The 20,992-nt window shown below is 38.1% G+C and overlaps 1 protein-coding gene across 45 annotated transcripts in view; it reads left to right on the forward strand.

The window, feature by feature from the left end:
* Positions 1-20,992, forward strand: part of ZBTB20 (zinc finger and BTB domain containing 20) — an 802,591-nt gene that overhangs the window by 500,138 nt on the left and 281,461 nt on the right. For 3 of the 45 annotated variants that reach the window (XM_067034578.1, XM_067034604.1, XM_067034590.1), the window contains exon 1: positions 13,735-13,823. The exons of 34 other annotated variants lie outside the window; for them this stretch is intronic. The gene's annotated coding sequence lies outside the window, so the exon portion shown is untranslated. Of the gene's footprint in view, positions 1-13,716; positions 13,824-14,473; positions 14,892-20,992 lie in introns of those variants that run through there. 8 more of the 45 variants (XM_059065139.2, XM_067034601.1, XM_059065135.2 and 5 more) reach the window with 7 other exon arrangements.

Consider the following 20,992-nt stretch of genomic DNA (forward strand, 5'->3'; position numbering starts at 1 on the left):
TATATCAGAAACTCATGAAACCACTAACAAAACCTTTGACCACAATTGTGTACTTGAAAATTCAGCTTTCGATTTCAGGCCTCTGTGCACAAGGTCCATAGTCTTTCCCCCTTAGATCTTTGTGGGCCACCAATGTCCATGCACAGGTGTCAGCCAGAAATGTGATGAAGCTGTAAAAGAAGGAGATTCTAGAGAAAGAGCCCTGTTCCCATATGTGTGCTCAGTCTTAGTTTACTGCAGTTTTTCTTCAGTCCATCCAAAAGCCATCTTTATTACAAAAACTAATAACTATTTTGAAATAATGTCAGTTTTTTACAGACTATATAGCTCTTTCACTTCTGGTTTTTTAAATGCCCTTAAAGGTAGTTTAGAAGGGGTTAATAATAATGATGTTCACAGAAATTATTTGAATTTGCCAACTGAGCAAACAGTTGAATTAGGATTCAGATCCAAGAGTTAAAGAATTTTACTTCATAAGCTGTGTTTTTTTCGTTACAACAAAATTTGGGGGCAGATATACCTTCTTGTATGAAATAGGGCTAAAAAAAATACCCAGTACTACCTAAGATTAGAAAACCTAAATAATTCATAGAAATATGATTTTCCAAAATTATTCTTATCTTAAAATAAACTTTTATATGGCAAGAGCTCTCCAGTTGAAGAATTGGGATTAAAGTAATAAAGTTTTAGTTTGTTTCTTTCTCTTTACAGAAGTTGACCAATAGTGACTATTTTAACTTGCCCTAAAGAGAATGATTATCACTGTAAATGGTGTTATAAATAATTTTTTAAAGCTTATATGTACGGTAACCCTATAATTTATCATCCAAACTAGGGCAATTTTCAGAGTGAAAGTGACCACTATTAATAATTGGTCCTGAACAGTTGGAACTGAAACTATCCTAGTAAATAGGGAAATATGACTATTCAACTTATAGGATGTAATTCTGGGTTTAAGAGTGATGCATTTTGAATGAAAAAAGGCCAGCAGAATCAAAATTCATATATCTGACCTGTAACTTGCCCCAATTCCCAATTCCCATGAAGTTGGTTCTTAAGCACTACAAGCACGATTGAATGCTTCAGTCTCATGCTCTGCCCAAGAGATGACAGTCTAGGGGCATCCCTTTAAGACCAAGTCAGAAGGAAGAGTGCCACCTGCTGAGATTCACATTCCACGTTTTTTTATACCACTTGGTCATTGGGGGTTCCCATCTAAACTTTGACTATGTACAACCCAGAAACTCAAACAGACATGTTCTGTGAAGTATTCCCCAGTAAACCTCAGTCACTTTCATAGGGGTCTAATTGACAGGCATTAAACCAACATTTAAAATGTCAAGAGGGAAAATCTGTCCAACAGTTAAATTATTTTTACAGCTGATCAAAATAATATTATGTAATATTATATTAGTAATTGATAAAAATAATTAAACTGCTAAAAGATAGATTTTTAGATACCAAAACTAAATTTGCTAATGTAGGACTGTATTTAACCTTAGAATATCCTCATGACAGGCACAAAAATAAATTTTGTTTTGAAAAAAAAGATACTGTTTATGAGAATGTATTGCTATGTACTATCCATGTAACAATGCTGTCTTCCAATTTTGCCTATAAAGTGCTATATTGAACGGTGACCCTCTGAGAGTGGTACACTTAACACAAAATAACATAACTAGAAAATGACAGCTCGAGAGAGAGTTTGATAACTATTTCTAACTATTGCTGAATTATCTGGAAATTCTTCAAATGAGATTACTTTGGTCCACCTAGCTTAAGAAGTATTTTCCTAGTCTGTATAAAGTTCAAATTAATTTGATTTAGTTCCTGGAAAAATGTTTTCTTGAAACTTAAACTTTTATTTGATGTAGAAAGTTTCCCTTCTGGACAAGTTGCAGCCTGGAAGTGGTAAAATGTCTAGAGAGGGGAAACTAATGAAACTTTGTTGTGGAATAGTTCACAAAGGAATACAAGATGCATTACATAATGCAGCCCTGTGTTTGTGGAGCCTCTGACAGAATCCTGTAGTTTTAGCTCGAGCTGAAAGCTGCCACCAAAGTCCTCCCCAAATCCAGGCAGCTCTGAGTCTTTTTCCCCACCTCCTGCCATGATTACTCTGGCTTCTGATTAAATCATACTTTATATTTAAGGTCACTAACCTAAAACGACCCAAAGCTACTTATTTCTCTCTTCAACAGTTCCCCATTATTTGTATTATTTGGAAGACTTGAAAATACCTTCTGTCCTAACTTATGTAGCCTTTTCTCCAAAAGCAAATGCTATACTGTAATAGTTTCCTTACTCGTGGATTCAAACGTCAGGTGAAAGGTTTGGAAGCTAATTAGCATGCTAAGGAGTGTGGAGCATTTGGGTGAGTCACAGCCGTGCTACCTGAGGGGTAGAGAAAATGTCTCCTCGTTAGTGATATTTAACGCATGTTGTCTCCTCACTTAGTTTTAACAGAGCCAGAACTGCATTGCATTGTTTTTTCTATGTTTAATAGAAATCTTATTTATATCATTTCTTCTTTAAAACATCCTTGCCTTTGGGGCTTAGTCTAATGTCTTCTTAAAATATATTTCTACTAATTTTAGAAAATTTTACAAGTTTGTTTTTATTGTATTAATAACTGAACTAAGTTGTAACAAATTCTTGTCATAAAACTTCTTATTTTATAATCAAATTTTTCTGTTTTGACCTGGTTTAATCCTCTTTTCTTAACAGAAAATTCCCCCTTGTTTTCAGAGTGAGCATTTCATTACATTTATTGAACATCTAGTATATATAATCAAGATATGAAGCAAATGAATATTTATTAATACCAAGAATGTGACCGGTGTCTACCATCTAGTTAGGAAGAACAGTTTGGATAACTCAACTTGTGAAAATTATTTCTTGGTTAGAAATGCGTTCAGTAGCAGAAATTCTGACTTGAGTGGCTTAAACAAATAGGGGTTTGTGCTTCTTACGTAACAAGTCCAGAGGTAAAGAGCTGCTGGTGTGTGATAAACTCAGGGCCAACATCTCTGGGTTTATCTTTGCTTTTTTGTGTGTGCTTGTTGCCTTATGTTCACAAAATAGTTGCTGCAGCTGGAAGTATAATGTCCATATTCAAAGGAAGAAGAGGGAAGCAGAAAGCTCACTTTTACCTCTATCAGAAAAGAAAAAGCTTTCTCAGAAACCAGCTTCTCAAGCAGATTGCCACATAGATCTTATTGACTAGGACTGGGTCCCAAGGCCACCCTTGGTTGCTAGGGAGGCAAAGAAATCAGGGAACAGATTTGTCATAATTGGCCTAGAAATATTATAACTCATCGTTCAGGACTAAGCACATTACCACTCTGAACAAAATAGTAGTCTGTAGGTAGGAAGAAATGGGGGAATAGTTATTGAGTAGGCAATAGTGTCTATTCCAGCTGTACTAGTCAAAAAAAAAAAAAAAAAGAAGAAGAAAGAAAATTAATGTGGACTACAAAAACTGGAAAATGATTTTACGGCTGTGATAGAACATAAGCTGGACTACAAGATAACTAAAGGAATCAGACTGATAAAAGAATGACAATAGGACACTCCAGCTAAAGGAAGAACAAAAGCTTAAAGTCAGGAACATATATGGGAAGTAGACACTGCATTATGAATTCCTCAATTCTTTGAAGGCAGGAAGTAAGGCTTATTCCTATTTATTTTCCTAGTGTCTCACACATAGTAGATGCTTATTGAATCATAGTAAATGAATACATAATATTCCAACCCAGAAGTCCAGACATGATTTAATAAATCATGGAGATAATAGAATACAAAATTTAAAATTTAGGACTCACTTGGCAATACCAAGATAAAGGGAAACACTAATATAGTCTGGCTACGCCCTAGAATACTTGTTGGGTAGTACTGGAACCTGGGATGCCTAAGCAAGGTGGAACAAGAAGTGGAGGCTGAAATATCAAGTTAATAATTTGAACTTCATCTGTGAAAACCTGATTATGTTTCTGGAGTAAAGTTTTGGTAATATACAAATGATAGTCTCCAACAGGCCTTCCAACTATTGGAAGCCTAGAGTGTGTTGCTGTCACTTGTCCCCCTTTACTCCAAGTTCTGTTCTCTGTGACCTTCAGGGATTTCCACTGTGAAAGGAGCTTTGGAAAAATGAGAAGTAGTTTGCTGGAGATTCCTAGATTCCTACTCTATAGTAATTGACATTTTACTTTTATTCAATTCCTGTTCTATGCCAGTCAATCTGCTGCAGTTTTTAGGAGATCATTAAAATACCTGACTACAAATTGTTTACATTCTAATCAAGAATTTAAATATCATGATTGATTTAAGTAAAGAAAAAGAAATTTAATACTGTTCAAAAAAAATCAAGTTGGTCAAAAGGATAGTTTGACTGGCTTTTATTGTCATGGTACTGATTTAACCAGACAACTCAGGCCAAGAGTCAAACAAACTTGGTTCTGTAAATACCACATGAGCAACTTCCACTGAAGGGAAATTATCTTTCTCATAGTCCTGCTCACTTTCTATATAACAAAGGATAAAGTGTCTTGTTCTGTTTTGTTTCCCAAACCCTGGAATTTAAATTTGGTTTACCATCTACAATATGGCTAAATAGTAAACTGAAATAATAAATGAAAGTAATTTCATTTCTGAATTGCACCTCCGTGAATCCCACATAATTTTAAGGATTTGCAATTCCTTTTTGTTTTCACAACCTTAACTTTACCTGAAAACTATGCCAATGGAGTGGGGGATAGGCATGGTATTAAAATGTATAACCTTAGTAATGGCATTTCTAGCACACTTATGGTCTATAGCCATTTAGTGAGGTTTACTTATTGCTTTAGGCTTCATTCAGCCTCCTTGGTTAGATTAGAATACTTCAGATTATTTGAGCTGAAGAGTACTTTTTTTTTTTTTTTTTCTGAAGAGTACTTTTTGTTTTGACAAAAGAACATTCATTTTGTTTTAATTGATTGAGTTATATATTTCCAGTGACAGATCTTTAACTCCTCCAAAGACCTGTAACGTTATTAATATTGCACTTGGATAAGTCACTTAATTTATCTGGGCATCAGTTTTCTCATCTGCAAAATGAGGTAACTGGACTCACATGATCTCTAGCAACTTTCAGCTCTGGAATTGTATGATCTCATTTTTCAGTACAATTCAACAAATATTAATGAAATACTTACATGATGCAAATCAATATGGTAGGACCTAGATGGATACAGAGATAAATAATGTGATTTTTTCATGCAAGGAGTTTACAACTGGATGCATTCAAGATTGAGATGTATATTTCCCAACACATCCTAGCTCCTCATGTTTGGGATGTCATTTATGAATCAGGGCATATGATTCATTCCCAAAGCGAAGGAAATTCATTCATTTGTTAGTTTTTCATATCTGGATTTGGAGAAACAGAAAAAAAAGGGATCTGAACTATCATTTTAATAATATTGTGCAGTTGTATCCCACCTTCATTGCAGAGAATTTAGAGCATTCCAGACCATTATCTCATTCATCCCTAAAGAAGTCCAATGCAAGTAGAAAGGTGTAAATACAGTTATGCAAATTTTAGTGATTAGAAAACTGGACCCTAAATTTCCTGGAGTTATACAATGAGCAAGTGAGTGAGAACAGGTGAAATTCTAGGAACCCTCACTCCAGGACTGCATAGCCAGCTTCCCCTGTGAGTGACAGTTTCTTTTAGCAAGTTCTGCAGAGCTTGATTGCTAAACTATCTTCCACACCTGATCCTTCCTTATTCTTTATCTGAAGAGCAGCCATTGATGATTTCAGATGTATCACCAGGAAAAAAAAATGGTTATAGTGGAAGAACGGAATCTGTACAGCAACAGATGTGACACGCAAGTTGTGATATAGTGATATAATGTTCCAGTCTTCAGTTTGCACTAAAATTAGAAGTGAAGAAAATTTGGGGACTCCTTCGTCAATCTGATCCATAAACATTTGACTATAGGCCCAGCAGCCATAAAGAAACCTGTGCTTTTGCTAGGCGAGAACGTCATTCTGAACATGCCACCCTGGAAACTCTGCCTCAGTTCTTAGCATCACTAGAATTTTCCTATCCTTCTTTTGAGGGGAGTTAGGAACATAATGAATTTACTTCTTTTTACAAATCCTGCAAGCAGCTCCTTGGAAACAGGTGATTAGGTTTCCTTCTTTACCTAAATCTTCCTAGGCAGTAAAAAAGTCATATCCGTGTTTCGTCTCATGGTTTCCTTAGTCAAAAATTTGCATCTGAGGCCTAGGAAAATGTTTGGTTTTCACGATTGAATGTTTAAACAGGTGCACACTGCACTGGTCTGGCTGAGGAAAGGTAGTCTCTTCCTTCTGGAAACCCTGACGTTAAGAGAAAGATTCTCATGCCAGCTTTCATGAATGCTTGTGAAGGAAAGTGCAGGTGATTCTGAAGTCTTATTACCTGGGTTACCAACCCACTTGCCTCACTCCCATTCTGTGTTCTCATGAAGAAATTGATTTAATAGATTCAAGATATTAAATACATTCTGCATTAATATTATATGTCCTCTTTGAATCCAAGTGGCAATACAATAGAATTTCATTTTATAAATAACACCTTTCAAGCTAACACCACAGGGCATAGTGCAAAAGAATCAAAATAGAACACAAATGCTGTAATCAAATGCAGACCCCAGGAAGGCTGATTAAAAAGGCATGTTGCTAGTAAGAGCAGCCGACAGGGTAAGTATAGTGGGTCAGAGCAGAAAAGCCAGCTGAACAGAAGGGCAAACTAAAATAAAATGGAATTACCTGCCTGATTCACATGGACTTACGATTCTTCTTTATCATCTACTTTTGGACTCAGGAATTGCAGGGGAGAGGTGTGCGTATGTGTTTGCTGGGGAGGTGGGGATCAAACATATGCAGGGTCATTAGGTTTATCCTCAGTCTTCACACACAACACAAACAAAGAAAATCCTAAAGACAACCACCTGCAGCTACCAGCACTGCCTACAGTATGATCGTGAGACAGCCCAACAGGGCTTGTTTTGCTTGATAATACCACTGGTTTTCAGAAAACACAACTGAAGGAAACAAGTAGATCCTTCCCATAATAGTGGGAACAGATAGTATTGCTATAGCCAGGCATCAGTAAAAACAGATGAATGGGTGAGATGGGTGTTTTGTGGCCTTAGTCTTGAGACAGTCTTCTCTCCACAGGACCCTCTTCTCACCCAGTTGCTTTCTGTGCTCTCCGCCTCTCACCACCACAACCCTTTCTAATGTCAAGTGTTTGTGTTTTTAAACCCTACTTCTAGTTATAGAATAAAAGGTTCTGTCACCTTCTTAAGGAATTAGGTGAAAACAGTGGAGGTATTTGAGTATACCTCCCCATCTGTATGTAACGTTATTTCTGACAATGATCACTGTATACCTTGAGGAATGCATTAAACTGGCCATTTACTTATGCTTTTCTATTTAATATCAAAGGTAGAACAATATAGGACAAGAATCATAGGAAAAATTTCCTGCTAAATATGTGACATTTTTCTGAAAAATAGCAACTTATAGTTAACAGCCTCCCCCAAAATGAGTCATGGAACAGCAAATATGGGTTCTAGAGTCAACAAAAAGAAAAGGAGAGAGAAAGGAAAAATAATAGTTGAGGTCATCTTTACCACTCTTGAAACTGTGGGTTGTTTTCAATGACTCTCCTGATTGCCCACTTAGTTGAAAGTCTGGACTGGGATCACTAATGCGTAAATTTAGGTCAGTAGTTTAGTATTTCTTTACATTTTTCCTAATAAGTTAATTATAAACAATTAAAACATATGTGGACAGCATTTGTGGAGGAAAAAAGATCATTATACAAATACAAGTATTGCCACTTTCATTTAATAGAATATTATTTTCCTTAATTCTGACAATTTATTTCATTATGCAGAGAGTCAGTATATTACTAAAGATAAACAGCAGGCCTAGTAAGTAGTATAGTAAGTAAGAGAACACTGGATTTTAATCTCCAAAGTGAGTTATTTCATAAAGTGTGTAAGCAAATAACTCTACCAGTTATCAATATACTGCCTCTCAGATCCAAATTTACCCGCCCTTGCCTGCACCACAAAAATGCATCTGGGTCCTTTAAATATTTTTCCTTTCCTAACTGTGTGAGTGTGCTTTGTCAGTGAGGAATCAGATAGACATTATAGGAGAAAGAGGTTCTCCTTCCTGGCCCCCCGTGTATTTTTTGGCAGGCTCCTGCCGTGCACATGGTTCTCTAAGGCTTGGCTCCTGCAGCACACACAGCTGCCCCGGTGCCCAGCAGCTGAAGCACAGGTAGCTTCTCCAGTGCCCAGCAGCCAGTGGCTACGTCCAGCACCCAACACAAATGCATGCACCCATGTGCACACATACACACATCGGGTGGTTTATGTAGTAGTGTGCCTCAAATGAGACAGCCTCCCTGTGAACAGCTTCCCTGGCACCCTAGAGTATAGATTTCCAGCAAGTTTTACTGACAGCTCTCCAGCAACTTCTTTGCCATTCATTCATTCACTGGCTATGCCTTGTCCAACAAGGACTAGATCCCAGTCTAGAGGTATAAGGGACTCTTCCTTGGGCACTCTCTATCCACCCTAGAAGTTGTGGTTGCTCCTTATATTTGCTTATTCTTATATAATTTACAATTCTCTTCTTATTAGTTACTTCCTCATTACTCCAGTCCCCTGTTATAGTTAATAATTCTTTATATTAAATTTTTCATATTCAAATTGCTGTGTGGTTTCTCTCTCCTGATGGACCCTGCCTGATACATGACCAAAGAATATTGAAATAATCTGTATTGTTTGGGAGTTGGGGGAAGTCAATCATCTCTTTATGGAATGGTTTAGCAGTAGTATGATGTGCCTTATCCAGACCTGGCTATTAGATGAACAAAGAGTTTTGAGAATTTGATGCTAGATTGAAAAGTGACATAAGAATATGATGCTATATACTATTTTTAACTGTACGTATGGCTTTAAGGACCCAATTTTAATATATTTTACTTGATTTCACTGAGAGGTTTTTTTAAAATGTAAACTATAATAAGGCAAACAACAAAAGGCTGGACTCAAAAGTAATTTGTTAGCCTTGAAAATGTATTGCAAAATAATAATACTATAATGTGAATATGTAGATTATTAATGCTAGGGAAATAATGATACCCATCACTTTTTGAGAACTCATAGCAATAGAGGTAGATACCGTTATTATCCCTATTTACAAGTAGAAAAATAGAGGTTCAGGAAGGTTAAAGAACTGGCCTAACGTGGTATGTGTAGTAAAATTTCAGAGCCAGAATTTGAACTTAGACCTGCCTGTGAGCCCTGGCTCTAAACCATTGCTCTCTGCTTCGAGAACACTTGTACTGAAGTAAATAGCAAGTTACCTGGGAGAACAAACACAGAACACTTGTTTGTGTTGTTTTCATCAAATATCCAGAAAAAGAAACTGTAATGTAACCCTAGAATGTTTAAGCACACACCCTGAGATATTTCTGAGATAATCTACTACTCTTACCTAACAAGATAGGGACAAACTGGGTGAACACTGGTGATCAAATCCCCAGAACCAAAGCGTTAACCGTGTATTAAAAACCCAGCAGCCTTTATTCAGAGCTGAATTGAAGGCAGATGAAATATTAACAGCAGTTCTAGCAGCACAAAATGAAATATGAGATCCTGTATCAGAAATTATTAGTAACCTGTTAAAAGAAATGCTGAAAAATGGCAGTTACCAAATTAAAACTGGGAAACAGAGCCCAAATGGGAAATTTTGAAAAGTTTGGAGGAAAATAAATGACAGATTGTCCTCTTGGCTCTTATTACTATGCCATCCTAAATCCTACTTGGCAATACATGGTGGAGGTGAAATAAGAACTGCATCACTGCCAGTGCTGGTCCTCAAATTTATAGTCCTAAGTGTCTGTGAGGGTGTCTGGGATTGATTGGAAAAGTAGTTGGAATTTTGTAGCTTTATCTAAATTGAAGAGTCTGGAGACTCTTATTATGAAAGGCTTCCTCTCATTTGTGAATTGGCCCCTTTGCTCCACTTTTGGATGCCTGGCTTCCTCCATGCCGAGCTGCACTAAATGTTTCTACATGGGAAAGCTATTCTCCTTAAATGCTTTCAAATTTAAAGCATCTATCTGGATATGTTAATGTTTATGACTCAAAATATCTAGCATCAAAAAAAGAGAGAAAGGTTACAAATACCAAATACCGGGTAGTAAATGAAGGTGATATTTTTCCATCAGTAACTGAGAGCAGAGAAATGACTATAAGCAGAGTTGTTGAGCAGTTGGTGCCAGAGAGAAAAAGGAAATGAACTATAGAACCATAGAATCTTAGTGTTGGCAGAGACTATGGAGTTCAGGCAGTCCAACCCTATCATTTTTCAATGAAGACACTGAGACGTGGGGAGTTAAGGGACTTGACTTGCCCTAGACACATAGTTGTTTACTGACAGTCAGGCCAAAAACATTTCCCAACTCCCAGTCTGGAACTCTGTAGTTCAGCATGCTACTGCCATTCTCTACCGAAAATTAACACTAACCCAGCCTGGAACATAGAAGAATTCAGCATCTGTGGGGAGCAAGAAAAATGATGAATTCTGAGATGGAAGTCAGTCTGGGAAAAGGAGAGGGGAAATGGATGATTCTCCTTCATTGTGACTCTTTGGCCAACTTTCTGCAAGACATTTTATGTCAGTTTACTCCCCTGTGCCTTCCCACAATAATAAAATAATTTGGTTGTAATTCTCCAGGGTTTATATTTATGCATTCAAATTGGATTTGGTTAGAGAATTCTCCCATGTACAGGTTATCTTGATTGGTTTGTGGGTGGCATTGCTATTGATTCCTGTTATTTATGTGAGCCTGACTTTTTTCTCTAGCACTGAAATGTGCTCCAGAGTCCTTGTGGAGAGAATCTTCTCCAACGGACACCCTAACTAAGGATCAGATGTAGGTTTAAGATGCAAAAATTATCTTCTGTTAACCCTAGTATTCTATTAACCTCATGAAGAACTTGAGCCATATGTGGGCCTTATAATCAGATTCATGAGTTTGGTGAAATAATTTTCTTTATTTGGAAGCACAGGATAATTTGAAGTAAACCAGTAGCAAAGAAGATATGATAAAAATGTTTCAGTGGGATTCCCTGGGATATAGCAGTACAGGTCTTTTAGACCAATCTAATACTTTTCCAGAATAGAGCAACCGGAAATGAGAGAATCAGACAGTATGATGAAAACTACAGATGGAATGCTTTGCACGAAAAGTGATTATATACAAGAGAGTGCTCAGGAGCAGGTAGGTGTGGAGTTGGAAAGGAGTGGGTAACTGAAATAAGAGAAGATAATGCTTGACCAGGTCTAGTAAAATATTCCCTGCCACAACTGCTGTTCCATGAAGAGACTGAGCCAAGAGGCCTGAAAAAACTAACCTTAAGTTCAGCGTTGCCATTATTGTGGGAGGCATCAGGGAGAGCACATCCGGATTTGTGTTTCACAGTAATCACTGCTGGGTGTCAGCATTCATCAGCCAGATGGTCAGACCCACAATTAATCAATTAGGCTGGGATGATCAACTGGACTAAGTTTTCCCTTTGGTAAAAAACCCTCATCATGCGGTCAAGGCCGATAGCACTTTTATCCTGTTGCTTTTGGAGAAGCTTCTAAAAATCCCTCTTTTCTTTTTTAGGTCTCTAGTTACTGAATGCTATTAAGCTCCAAGCTGCTTTGACAACATAGATACCCCAAATGAAGATTTTAACATAATAGGTTTTTAACATCCTCTATGTTCAAGCATAATGTTTAACGTATGCAGATAGAAACAAGCTTTTTTTTTTTTTTTTTTTTTTTTTTGCGGTATGCGGGCCTCTCACTGTTGTGGCCTCTCCCGTTGCGGAGCACAGGCTCCGGACGCACAGGCTCAGCGGCCATGGCTCACGGGCTCAGTTGCTCCGCGGCATGTGGGATCTTCCCGGACCAGGGCACGAACCCGTGTCCCCTGCATCGGCAGGCGGACTCTCAACCACTGCGCCACCAGGGAAGCCCTAGAAACAAGCTTTTTAAGGCAACATCCTCTGAGAAATGTTGTTCAACTGATTTTACTAGAGTCTTCGTATTGGTTCCACTCAATACAGTGCAATGACACTGGGCATGATTCTTTCACTGGCACTTATGAAGATGATATGATAATCAAATATAAACAATAACACTTGATTGAGTGTTCAACCTGTGATAGATACTACTGTAATAAAGACTGACAGACACTGATTCCGTCCTTATAATAATTCAAGGTGATAATATTCCATTTCAAAGAAAAGAAAACTGAGGCTAGAAAGTTCATTTGCTCAAGGTGAAGCATTTATCAAAGACATGTTGAGATGATTTAATGATCTCTGGAATGAAAACTAAATAAAATTTACATTTTTTGCACATCTTACACATCTGTATGTCCTTAAGGGATAACAATTAGAAATATATGGTGGGTCCTTATTAGTCCTGTTCAAAGCACTGTAAAGAAATATTTTACTAGCATTTCCCAGCTCTGTTGATGGTATTCTTTTTTCCCTGCCATTCTTGCTGCATCCCATCTGACTTTTGAAGTTGCTTTCTTCCTTATTTGGGGGCTATCACCACTATTTTCTGATAATTCTGTCCCCACCTTAGTTTCCTTATCTAGAAATGGTTCCTCTAAGTTTGTTTCATACACTGTCTTTTTTTTATCCATTGGCTCATTCAGGTGATTTGCCTCTGCCAAAACAAAATGTTTATTACTGATTTATTTTTCAGGTTGAACCTGATTTTTTCCTCTGGCTGTTTTTCTTTTCCCTCTCCTCTTGCTATGACAGTACTACTGCACAGGAAGAGGTGTTTGAAAGTCCTGTTGACTAGAAGTGTCAGTTGCTGTTGGAGGTCTATGCTGACCCTATGGGTAGAAATATAGACACAATTTCATATTTCCCTTGTGTTCCATCATTGAACTTACGTCTTTCTTTTCTCTTAGTTCTTCTCTACTGCCATCCAAGCTTAATTTAAGAAGTGCTTCTCTTTAACCATTTTGTGACCAGATTTTACAGGCTATACAAGGACACTATTGACCCAAATGCACATCTTTGAGATATTAGGCTTTTACTTACAATTACATTATTTTATGGAACATGAGGCTTCCTCTTGTTATTTTACTGCAGTGCTTTTCTTTTGTTTGTTTTGCTACTTACCAAACTGGGAAAGCAATACCTAAATACCAGGATAGTGTATAGGTAACCACTGTTTCTTAAATCAAGTTCAGGAGCACATGGAAAAAAAGGTATTCCAGAGATCTTAATGAGCATCTTTTCTCCTCCAGGGCTCTACCCGTGCCCTCGTTTTCTGTCTGTGGTACTCTAATTTGTTCTTGCTATGTTTGGTAGACAGCTGTTCTAAGTTTTTCCCTTGCTGCTCCTTTTTGTACACTCCTACAATCTTCACCCCAGAGCTGATGAGGCTCTTTCATTTTGACCTGCAGTATCTCTGTGAATTGCAGAGCTGAGCCCTGCCATCTAGACTGCCTTTCTGCTTCATTTTGCTTCTGACCTAAACCCCCCCTGCTATTCCAGGCCTGGCCTCTCATGACCAGAGACTGCTGACTCATCCTGGCCTGTGCCAAGCTGTGCAGTCGCTTAGCGATGTGGACAGGAGTCGAAGGACTAGAATGAGATCACTGAACTCATTTCACTTGTTGCTTACGGTACAGTCCAGCATGAGCTGGAAATGTAGGAACCTCAGCCTCCCGAGCAGAAAGAGTAAGTAGATTAAACACACTGCATCACCAAGTCCTCAACAAGCAGTAGTGGGGTGGCGGGTGGAGCTGGCTTTTTCATGGCCGTGTCTAGGGCATTCCGGTTCATCAGGAATGTTCCTTTGTCCTCTCCTTCCTCTCCTCCACAATCGCACCCTCCCCCCACCCCTTCCCTGAACTTCCCTTCTGAAAATGTCTGGATGGCACAGCAATGATCTGGGCAGAAATGAAATTTTGCTAATAAGCAGCCTCCACAAGAAATCCTAGAACGGTGACACTGTTGAAACTGCTTAGTTTGCCTACTGGGAACTGACATGAACTTCCCAACAGAATTCAAGGAAATGAAAAAAAAATTTTTTTTTGTTCTCCTTTTCTTTCTGATTCTCTTTTTCTTTCTGTTTTGAGGGAGGTAGTTTCAGGAGACATGGCTGCATTCTGGTGTGGTGTAAAGTTTTCCGTCGGGAGACAATAATGAACATTCCTCTGGCAGGACGGGATGGGCTTTTTTTTTTTTTTTTTTTTTTGTTTCTCTTGCTGTTGTTTATTTATAAGACATTTCCTCTCAGTTAGTAGAAGTTAGATCGTAAGAGGCTCCAGTGATTTTCCTTCCACCTCCCCTCCCTAATTTCTGTGCTTCAGCACTCTGGAACACTGTGAACTTGACAAACTAATCAGAGCAGGGAGCTTAGCAGCCAGGCCTGGACACTCTCAAGAGACTGTGCTGATTTTCAGTCGATACTCCTTGGATCAGGAACCATAGTCCTGGTGAGTGGTGAGGTTCCAGAATTTGATGTGTCAAGGATTCTATTCTTGGTGTCTCTGAGGCAGTCAGGAAATAACGAGTGTTTTTAAAAAGGAAAAAAAGAATGAATGCAGTTTTTTTAAAAAGCTACCAAACAATCCAACGGCCTGATGAAGATTTTACTGTGCACAGCTGAGAGCACTCTATGGACAATGGCTGAGCCTTGAGTCTGTGCTCAGGAGGAGCCTGCAGGCTTAGGTTTCATGCTGCCACCGATGGATGTCAGCCTTGGCAGGCCTGGCAAACATGCTTGTGGGAGGAGGGAGATAGGTGAGTGAGTTCAACTGGGAGGTAGTAGTCGGGGTGGTAGGAGGGGGAAGTGAAAGTGGGATTCATGGTTTGTTTGGAGTTTCTCTCTACCAACTTTTCATGCATCTCTCTTCTGCACATTTACATTATGCTCAGAATACATAACGTACCCAGCTAAGCAAGAAAGAGAAGTGAATGCATAGCAGAAGAATATTGTTAATGCTGTTCTTCTAAAGATCACTTTGCTAAGAACTGGCTGTTTTTAGGGAAACTCCCTCCACCCGACCTTTGGAAAATATTATTTGTCATACCCTCTTCTTTATTCTTCTGCATTCATGATATCAAACAGAAGAATGCAAGGAGAATCCTTATTTGGTTCCAGGGAAATTTATCATTGTGACATAGGAAAACTAGATGACTGTCCTCACAGTATTAAACCCAAATATAGTATTGTCCTCAATATAAGAGATTCTGATTGAGTGTGCTCTGGGAAGTTGTCGAAGGAATGAAATGGGGGTGGTTGCATGCTGTCTGATATGAGACTAGCAGAGGAGTCAACAGACCAGCTTTTGGTTCCAATACATGCCTTCCGTGTCCTTGTTAATAATTCACACTCTCCCTGGAAGTGGAGTTTCGGTTGGAATGTGTATTTGTCTTTTACCATCAGGTCCCTACTTAGTTGCTCTTTCAGAGGTATTTGATCTTACTGTGTTTTCTTGTCTTCTTTCCAATTTCAAGAATCCAGCATGTTCCAAAATATTAAGAGTGGAAAAAACAGAAAACAAAAAAGCATGGTGGCCATAAAAGCATTTGACTGTGTGGCAGCATCTGAAGTGAATTGCTCTTTGGAGAGAGGGAGGAGTCTTTGATGTCCCCAATATGGTTCTCATAGGCTAAAACTTCCAAGAACCACAACCCAGCCTACGGGGCACTTACTCGATGTTCTTAAATATTTGGAAAGAGATGCTATTTTATTGTTTTAGTTTTCCTTGCTATTAACACATTGCCAGTAGATTCCTCCTAAAAGTTGAAAATGCTTTAGCAATAGTTGATTTTACATTTAACCAGATGTGTATTGTGTGTGCATGTTGTGTGTACTCTTCTCCAAGCTGGTACAGTCATCCAGCATATTACAGTGATACTTGGCTTTGGAATTTTGTTTGCTACTCTGGGCGATTCAGATTCTTAACCATTGAACTCACGCACGCTCGTTTATTCCTGTGGTCCCTACAGACACTGACCCCTGCTACATCAGGGTCTGTCAGTGACCTCTAGAACAAAGAGTCAGCTTCCTTTCACAATTCCTATAGTTTGTGAGGCACATCAAATTCCTGAGCTGTCATTGTGATAGGAAGCAGTCCCAGAGTTTTATTAGGACCAGTGTGCTGAAAGTTTAATGGTATATAATGGAAAACTTGCCTGTTTCAGTTAGGCCATGTTAGTTATGACCATACTACTTGTATGTATAGTGTTTCCTGCGGATTTTCCATTAATTCTTTTTTTCTAAAGAAAGAAGTTAAAAGGGAAAATAGTGTTAAAATATTTTTTTAAGTTTGATGTAAAAAATGTAACTAGTTTTACCCCATTACCACCAAGACCTACGTTAGGTTGTGCCTTCCTCAGTTAACCCTTAGGCTGCACAGACTGCTGGGAGAATTGTCTGTTAATCTCTGGTAGGGATGATGTCTATTAGGACTGCACTGAGGGCAAGCTGTATATCTAATACTTAGAAAATATTTTATTATTGAAATCCTGTAGCCTGTACATGAAATTTTATGAGCATCTTTAAGCAGAAAACAGGTAAACACAAATATCTAAGAATATATCCCAAGAGATGACATTTTAAAAATATAACCTGACAGAGAATTTTTCCTCATTGTTGCCAAGATCTGGAGTTCCACATGGCTGTGGAAGAAAGAATTCTATGGCTAAGTTGGAGTATTTAAGTCAGAATTTGATCAGTACACCTTTGACAAAAAGGAAAGATAATGATGTATTTCTTTCCATTTAAATGGTTGTAAATGGTTACCTGATCCTTTCAAAACCTATGTTATAAACCTTCATGGTGTACTATCAATAATTCAGTTTTCCAGTGCTGACCCCCCAAATTGTAATTTCATTTCAGAGGATGCACGTTATAAAATGCATATTATCTTGCATGTGCATTTTTGCTGTAAGCACTTCCTATGTTATATTTATTTAATTAGACAGTCACAAAGAGACACAAATGACATTGCTAAATAACAGAATTATTATTGCCCCAGTAAGAAATTATTCTTTCTTATTTATATAGAAATGCTTTTTGATATTTATGTGATTCCTTTCAAAAGATACGTATCTTTAAACGTTAGGACGAAGGCGTTGATTCATTATATCATGTGATTGTATATGTCTGTTCTCTTATGCATAATCACATACCTATATTCAACTATTAAAAATATAACCAAATCCTAGCTAGGCTTACTTGCCTTTGAATTCAATCAGACGTTTTGCAAATCAACCATAAGTGAAATGTAGTTGACATTTGATCACACTGACAACACAGAAATTTTACACAAATATTTATGAACAATATCTGCAAAAGATAAGATTTGGTTAGCTGATAAGGTTGGTAATTACCCTTCATTGAACATACATGTTAGATTATGAGCCTAAATTCTATTTATATACAACTTCAAAATAGTAATTGCTATATGTATAAAGTAGTTTAAAATTAAGTAGAAAGAAATTAAATTGCTTTTAATTATCTGAAAATTGAGAATATATTTAATGATTCACTTTATTTTGTAAGAATGAATTTATATACAAATGACCCAGTTTATTCTAGTTTCTCAGCTACTTAGTTGTACATTAAATACTTTGATGCTGTATTTACATAGCAGCATCAGCAACTATAATTTCCCAAATATCTTTTCAAGATAACCAGCCAAGACATATTCTTGTGAAGTCACACTTTTCTTTGAAGCTTTCCATAATAACCCAGATTAAAAGTGAACTTCCCCTTCTGACATTAATTGCATTTTAAAAATCGGTAGCTTTTGTTTGACACTTATCCTGTACTGCTTTGAATTGAAGTTTTTTTATATGTATGAAACTACACGTGGTTAGAGGAAAGGTACTACATTTTATGTTTATTTATCTCCCTTCCAACCAATGTCAAATTGCCTTAATCTGAATGGAGGATCAATGAATATGTGATGAATGAATGAATGGATGAATGTACAGATGATATCTATATGGCAGTGCATTGACATTGAGTATGTATTGCTTATCTTAAGGAAGAAATACATCCAGAAAACAAATCAACAGATTCTTCTATATCTGAATCCCTTAAACTCCCATATTAGATCTTCCAGCTAGCTGACAGCAACTCCAGTCATCTGCCAAGGTAGCTTTCCTAATCTCCACAATGCCCAGGTGATTTCTGATGGGACATGGAGTCTTGAGCTTGCAATAGTTCCCTTCATTTTCCGGGACTCGTGAGGGGACCAGATACCCAGGTTGGTCTGCTCCTGCAGTCTGAAAGTACCAGACTGGCCTCTAATGTATCATATTGACCAAAGGCTCCTCCAGCTTGTCAATACTTGCTTACAGTCAGTCAATGGTTCTTCCTTTCCTCAAACTCTAAGGAGCTCAGGCTGATGTCAGATGTGGAAAGGCACGAAGACTAGCTATGAACGCCCGTGAACTAGACAGGAGAGGGGTGGGGCAGACAGACAGCACAATAAAGAGAGGAGCAAGAGGACAGGCAGCCAAATCATTTCCACGATCTTAACAGGCACTAATTAAATGCCCTGTTTTAGGCAAATAATAGCTGAAAATAGCCAAGGACAATTCTTTCTCATGAATAAGTAAAGAAATTGGTGGGATCTCTTGGTGCTTCCTCAGTCAGTTAGCTGGAGCACACTAAGGCACATTTGCTGCTCTGGACACATCGGAGGAGAGGGGCCCATTCCAACACCCTAAGTGGTACCCTGCTGACACGAATAACATCCAGAGACTAACTTCATATTACTACAAGCTGACCCTAGTAAACAATAATTAAAAGAAGCCACAATAATTTGTGAAATTTAATTATATCTGTTATCAATTGTCAATCAATGGTCAATCAACTTGGCAATCCCCAAACTACATCTAATTCTGTCTCCTACACTGAATTCTTTTCTAGAGCTTCTAATATATGTATATAAATGATATGTACTGGTTTGATTTCCATCTCTTTTTATTTTTCCTGTTTATCCTCCAGTAAACTGAATTCCTAGATGTAAGCAGCCAGAGGGAGAAAAAGGAGTGATTCACATAGTGGATAATTAACCCTTGAACAATGGAAAGTTAACTCTCCATAGACATGCCAAAAACTGAAATGTTTTGTTGTTGAATATGTTCTCCTTTGGGTGTTAACACGTAGAGGACATCTCCATTAGCACAAACTTGGCACCAAACAACCTGTTCATTCTCAAGCTGCAAATGCCACACTCGCCTTCCAGTTCATTCTGGCAGGATTTGTAGTATGATGTCCTCTTGGGTAGTCATGTACAAACCACTCTGAGGGGCAAAATTGTATGAGTGCCTAATCCACTTTTGAAAATGAAAGAAAAGGATCTGTTTTTTTGAAAAGCACCTAATAAGGAAAGACACAAATTGTAATAAAAAGTGTTAGCACCTTGCATCTCCTGTTAATTGCCTTCCTAGTCAAAAGGAACCAAAATAGTGTAATAAATGTTAGACGTACATCATAAACAGAATGCAGAAAAATGTCTCTTCCTTTTAACAGTGAGTTAAAAGAGTAGCAAGCCTTAAACTACCCATATTGCCTTAACTTAGGCTTCTATCCTTATTCATCTACTTCATTTGTCTAATGAGGATAATAGTACCCATTTGACTTATTTACCAGCATTGTTATGAGGATCAGATTACAAAGACTGTCTCTTCATTACAGTCATTAAACATGCATTTAACATTCACTCATTCACTCATTTATTTATTAATGCAGGAAACATTTTTGAACCATATTCTGTGTCAGATATTATTCTAGAAGCTAAAGCTTGATTCATTTATTAAGAAATATTTATTAAGGAGCACATACTATGCACCTAGCACTTTTCTAAGGGCTGAGGATACTACAGTAAACAAAACAAACAGGAGTCTCTATTCTCAAAGTACTTATTTTTTAGGCAGGGGAGAAAGATAACAAACAGGTACATATGTAAAATATATAGTATGTTAGGTAGTGATAAGTGCTGTGGAGAAAAGTGAAATAAGAAAGAGAGACAGAGACAGACAGAGAGAGTGTGTGTGTATATGTGTGTGTGTGTCAGGAGTAAGGTTGCAATTTCAAACTGGGTAGAAACGGAATGCCTCACTAAGGGGACAACATTTGAAAAAGGTAAAGAAGCAAGTTTTGTGGAGATCTAGGCAAAGGTATTTCTGGCCTGGAACTACCAAGTGCAAAGGCCCTGGACAGAAATGGAGTTACATCAGGCTAGTCTGAGGGGTAACAAGGAGTCTGTGTGCAGGATCAGAGTGGACAAGCAGGGGGATGGTCGATGTGGCAGGGGAGGCAGCGGGGGCCTGAGAACGCGGGCCTTTATATGCTGTTGTGAAGGTTTTGGCTTTGTCACTGACAATACAGAGATGAAAAGACATGACCTCAAGTTGCCCATTGGTGGAGAGACAGATAGGGAAGCAAGCAGGGATAATGGCATATGCTAAGTATCGTAACTGGAGGATGCTCAAGGAACCTCGGAGGCACAAAACAGTGAATGTTTACTCGAATGTACCTTGCGGTAGAGGGTCAGGGAAAGCTTCATAAAAGAGCTAATAAGTCCCTTCTGGGCCTTGAAGGATTTTCCCAGATGGTCAGAGGGAGGGAGAACATTCAGCAAGAGGACCAGAGGGGCAAAGACACTTAACGAGGAAATAGCATAGCAGAGTTGGGGAACAGTATCACTAATGTTCAGTAGAGGAGTGTGGAGAAATGATGCTATAGATGTAGGCAGGGAACAATCATGTTGGGCCTTGACTGCCATGCAAAGATGTTTTAACTTCATCTTGGGGCATTTGGGTAGCCATTGAAAGGTTTTAAGTAGAGAAGGTTAATGATCAAATTGTGTTACAGAAGA

The sequence above is a fragment of the Kogia breviceps genome, chromosome 5, assembly GCF_026419965.1.
Source record: "Kogia breviceps isolate mKogBre1 chromosome 5, mKogBre1 haplotype 1, whole genome shotgun sequence".
Lineage (NCBI taxonomy): Eukaryota > Metazoa > Chordata > Mammalia > Artiodactyla > Physeteridae > Kogia > Kogia breviceps.